Raw genomic sequence first — 6,000 nt, forward strand, 5'->3', positions numbered from 1 at the left:
ACGTTCAATGAAGATAAAAGGCAGCAAATTTAACACTGATAAAAGGAAAGATTTTCCCCCACACAGTGCTTACTTAGACCAAGGAACTCCTTGCCACAGGATGTCACTGAGGCCAAGTTCAGCAAGCTTCAGAGAAGGACTGGACATTCATATGGACAACAATATCCAGCGTTATCATAGTTGATGCTAAGAAAAAGAGTATGGAAAGATATAAAATCTCATGCTTTGAGCCAATCTTTGAGTATTAGGGATTAAGTCGAGACCTTCCAGGGAGGGAGATAATCCCACATATACCTACTGTGGGATTCCTTCCACCTTCCTCCAAAGCATCTGGTGCTGGCCACAGTTGGAGACATGATACTGGAGTAGACAGACCATAGGTCTGATCCATTATAGCAGTTCCTGTTTTCATATGCCGTCTGAGCTTAGATAGGTGTTTTTGCTGGGCTATATAATATCAATTGACTGTCAACAACAGCCATGGCTTTCTTCATGTGTTTGGCAAGAAAGAGATCTTATGATTGAATAATTAGAATTCTGCACGCTACAGTTTGCTAATGTGAGCATATGCTATACCTGGGGAACGACTGATGCAGATTTTAAAACATTCCCTTTTATTCCGGTTTTAAAGTGAAGTGACAAGAAATGGTTAAAGGAAGACATATAGCCTGAATCCCTCCTCTTCTGTCCTACATGACTTTTTACAACACACAAGCGCCATGAGCCAGACAGATAGGGCACTCAGTATCTTTCATTTTCTGCAAATACTCTGTATTTAAAATACTACTCCAGTGGTTTCTGACTACTGCTTAGGGCAATTTTGCTTAGCCTAGCAGAATGTCCTGGAAACTACTGGCAACGATTTAGCCCCCAAAATTGGAACACATTTAGCAGAGACAGAAAGCCTGTGAACAAATAATGGACCAGTGCCAGAGTAAATACGTGTGGTTCATGAGCTGCGGTCAGAAATGTCTCTCTTTCAGTATGCAACGCAAATCTTCTGCCAACATTTGCCATAAAGTTATTACACAAAGCAGTTTTTCCTCTCAGTAAGACAAACTCAATGAAAGACTGCTTCTAGTCCAGCAGCCTACCATTAGGGCTGCAATAGCCTGTCATACCAGAAGAAACCTGTATGCAGTGGTGTCCTTTCAAGCTCCGCTTTTCATTATGTTTGTTGGGCCTTCTGTGCACACACACACACACACACACACACACAAAGGCTCCTCACAGCTCAACACTCCTCCAGATCGCATGACAAACCACAGAGCGAGGCCTGTTTGCCTCTCCTTCCAAACCCAAATCCTGGCCCTGACCACTCAAGTCCTTTTAAAGCACTTTATGAGGCTATCATTACAGAGTGAAGTATTAAAGGCATCATCACCAGGCATCAATGCCACCTTCCTTTTCAGATTTCTGTCAATGGCTCTGAGACAGATGGGGACAAATGTAAATCACCACCATTTTATTATTATTATTAAAATAAAAAGGAAGTCAACTACTGAACCGCAATATTGCAGAAGGATTTAATGGGTCTGTATTGCAAAATACCACTGCAGTTTTCTGGTGAATGGTCTTTGCCGTAGGGTTTTGGTTGCATAAGATTTCTATTCTAGTATCCTATATCTCGTCAACCACTGAAACCCAGGAAGAGGCAACTCATGCTATATATAATTGACCAGGAGAAGCTAATGAATTTGTATCACCTCTCAGTATCATTAAGAACCCTAAGTAGAATCTCTTAGCTGAAAGCAAAACTGTCAGAGATGGTCACGATTTGCCCTTCTCTCACCTGAAGGTCACTTCCAACCATTATTAACTTTTCAATCCAAAAAGAGAATGAAAGCCTTTTTGTAGAAATAGCTCAGTCATTCTCAGTCAAATCAACACGAGGGGAAAATAGAATCATAAACCAAAACTAGATTTCCTGATCTATTTGCCCTTCCTTCTCATAATAAGTAGAAGCACAGAAACGGAGATGAAAACCTCCGAATACTGAATATATAGGTCAGGCGTCAAAGCAAACACTTGCTCACCCCAGGAACATTGCCATATAGACTCTACTACCACGGATCTGATCAGGAAGGGAAACAGCTGAAGAAGTGAAACATTATCATTTTGTTTAAAATCTTTTTCTGCCCCCAAAATACACATCCTGCCCTCTCTCTAACCCAACTCTGTGACAGAGTCACAGGCCCGATGCTCTGGAACTGCTTGGTAGGAAGCCAGACAGGATTCTGGGTAGCGTGGCTCCACTCAGGGCATGCTGTCCAGGGCAAAAAGCCACCTTGGCAATGGCCTTCCTGGTCTGATCCTGGAGCATTCAGCATCCCGGTTCACGCCACATACTTCACCTTGGTGGGGGAAGCCAGAGGGCCCCGCACCCCAACTCTGCAGTCATCAGTGCTTCGCAGCCACTGTTGTAAAGCAGAAGGCTTTACTGGTCAACAGGAACAGAGCATAGCACAAAGTGTGGTTGTTCAGAAGTCAGTGACTTTCAGCAGAGTCCGTCTTGGGGGAACTCCAGGCCAGATGGCCTGGATTCCCCCTCTTCCAGTCCCCCACAGCAGACTGCCCCACATCCTCCTGCCTGGCCTCTGACAAGCCCATTGCTCCTCCTCTGGTCTTTTGTCCTGTTTCCCTGGCAAAAGGTGTCACCTTGTTGCATCCCCCTCCTGGATCTCAGGTTACAAAGGGTGTCAGCCATCACCTACGTGCAGACCTCTGAGCAGCCTCCCATGCCCTGAGGGCCTCAGCAAAAGTCACACACCCAATTCCCACCGGCTAGGCATTGGTGCAATACAGAGGGAAATTGAGGTACACACAGTATTAGTATAGGACAATAAGACTCACATGCAACATAACAAGGTGAAAAAAACCCCACTTTGTCACAAACACACCCCCACTCATTATTATATATACACTCCACTCCCATTTATCCAAATGCCCTTTATCTGACAATCCTTGTTATCCACCTGTAACCTCTCAATTAGCTTCTTAGCACCTGTTCGCTTTAATAAACAGTGCTGCATTTGAATAGTGGTTCTGAGAGGTTACCTGTGGTTAGTGAGACCTAATTCTGTTTCAGCAGCAACAGCAGCGCTGCAGGACAATGTCAAAAAGAAAAAAATCTGTATTGGATCTAGAGCAGAAACCACAGATTCTTGAGGTTGTTTACTGATATTTTTGACGTCATGCAGTGTTACAATCGGGGGTGCCGGAACAGGGTGACCCGGCCCCGCCCTACTTTTTACTGGCTGTAAGGGTGAGAGACGGTGGGAAGGGGAGGAGAGGAGCGAGCAGGGCTAGAGGAGAAGGGGTGGTGCACGGGTGGTGACTCGGGGAGAAGGGGCGGTGTGAGGGCGGGGCCTCGGAGGGAGGGGTGGTGTAAGGGGAGGGGCCACCAGTCGGGCTCTAGTGCCCCTCTCCCACTTTTAGGAAGCTTCTGCCGCTCCTGGGTGCAACACTGATCACTCCACCATGTGCAACGTCTGGGAGGTGAGGGACAAGCTGCAGAGCTGTGCTGTGAGCATGGACAGCGGCGTCTGGGTGAAAGAAAGGAAAACCATGCATGTGTGCCATGACATGGCCTTGGATTATGCAGTACACATGTGGGTTGTACACAATTGCATGAAAGGTACCCTGATATCCGGCTCTGGGCTTAAAGAGAAGGTAAAGCACTTCCACAGAGAGCTGAATGGCCAAGAGGCAGTTTTTACAGTTCAACCGGTTTGAACAGCGGCATGGCACCCATCAGATGAGTATCAGTGAAATAATGAGCACAGCTAATGATTCCAATCACACCTTTCTGTAGCCAACTGCTGGAGATTATGGAAACATAGGCAGGGGTGCTGGTACAATTTGTACAGTGCGGGTGCTGAGAGCCATTGAACCAAACTGCAAATCCTAGATATGATGGAAACCACTTCAAACCAGGGTGTGCAGCAGCATCCCTAGTTCCAGCACCTATGAATATCGGGCTCCCAGACCCCTGGTGTATCTGATGCCTCTGATCAAGAGCAAGAAGCAATCACAACCTCTGCACCATTCGCAAACAATTTTCTTTTCATGCCCAGGAGGCGGAAAACCGGGTTGAGACCGACAAAGCTGATGTGGGGTACAGAGACTAGTCTGGCAGTGAGCTTGTGTAATCTGGGTTACAGCAGGAGCAGACCGAAGTTCGTGAAACTGGTGATGTGGGAGTCCTGACTGGTGCCTGGAGAAAGCTATCGTTTGATTAGAAAAGCAGGCTGACGCAGATGACGTACAAATTCTACTGTTGTGTCAACTCCATCAAAAGGGTGTACAAAAAAGAAATGCTCACAAATGACAGACTGTGATTAGTCTTTTTTTTTTTTTTTAAAGATAAATTCTTCAGAATTAAATTAGGTCCACAGTGACTTTAATCCCATTCTGGGATTTTAATAAGATCAATAAAGTTGTTTTCTAACTGTTTCATCAAGTGCAAAATATTAAGCAAGCATCAGTGTTAGTCCTTGTTCCCCATATTTCTGGATCAGTGAAACTGCAGCTCAAAATAGCACTTCTGTTTATCCAGACGCCCAGTTATCCGAAAGTTTTGGATGTTCCGAGGCCATTTGGAAATGGAATGGACTGCACAGATAAAACAGCCGCACAATGTTTCCAGCCAGGTAGAAGGAGAACAGGAGATTGTGGGATAGAAGGGGAGTCTTAATGAAAATACCTGAGGCAATAGGAATCCTGTTGTTTGCCACAGCTGAATTAAACTCTTGGTCAGATTTGTTGCTGAGAGTCTCTGGATATCTCCCATTGAATGCATCCAGGCAAATGAGGCGAATGTATTTCAATGGCACCAGCTAGACGCTGAATGGCAGTGACAGAGATGGAAGCCAGCCTAAATTTGTCTTTGGAATATTTCTTCATGCTAAATCCTTCAACCCCTCTCCCAACCCAGCTTTCCCTAAAAACAACTGAATGCATTTCCTTCCCTCTTCCCCCATCCCTTCAATAAACACGTATCATTTTGTGCTCTCTCTGCCGCAGCCAGCAGATGTAATAATAATGGCTGCTGAGCTTTTGCAAGGAGTCTTGCAATACTATCCCCTTCCCCTCCCCCAAGGTAAAAGAGAACAGGCTGACACGGATTCAAAATGCACAGGCAATATAATGGTAGCAAATTACTTTGAAAAGAAAAAGGTTCCGTAGCGCACATGTCAATTCAACCCACGGTTACAAGGCAAGGTTTCAGCTTCATCATTTGTGTGCCCTCCCCCCACACCCCAATTTCCCTCCGGAAGGAGAAGTCCCTGCACTACAGAGCAATAGGAAGTCTTTGCTGGAAAGGGGGAAAATAGGTCCAGTTATTGCATCCTGCCCTCCATACACACAGCATAGCTACTCCATTCACATAATTATTTTAAGGGCACACTTGAAAGATGTGAATTAATTAATTCTTTTCTGGCTCTGCTGCTTAATTCCTTGATGTAGGTTATCCCGGCTCAATGCATGTTTTCCTAAGAAGCCCCATCCAGTATGTGCCATTAGGCTCTTGTCACAACAAAGATTTTGCAAAGCCAGCGATACAATCTCTGCTAAAACTCAGGGAGAAACAGGGCTTAGCCATCATTTCGGAAATCTATTTACATCCTTAGGGAAATTGCTTTGGGAAATGATTGGGCTGTTTAGTACTATATTTGTTTATCTTGCTAGCCAATTAAAAGAAGCTTGTCTAGTGCCCTGAAGAACCAAGACAATCCCACTAGTTTTGCGTATGCCAAATTGTCAGCTGTTATTCTGGACCCACAGCTATGAAATGGTGAGAGATTATTTTGTCCCCATAATATCTATTTGCTTGTCTGTGCTCTTCCTATCCATCCTGTTCTTGGTTGGCCCTTGTGTTGTGGTTTTGCAATTCATAATACATTTTACAAACCTCCATATTTATTTTTGCTAAAAACTTAGGCTCTTTCAAAGGCATAGCAGAAACACAATTGAGAAATGGTGTAAATCAAACAGATC

This window comes from Lepidochelys kempii, chromosome 2 (genome assembly GCF_965140265.1).
Source record: "Lepidochelys kempii isolate rLepKem1 chromosome 2, rLepKem1.hap2, whole genome shotgun sequence".
Taxonomy (NCBI): Eukaryota; Metazoa; Chordata; order Testudines; family Cheloniidae; genus Lepidochelys; species Lepidochelys kempii.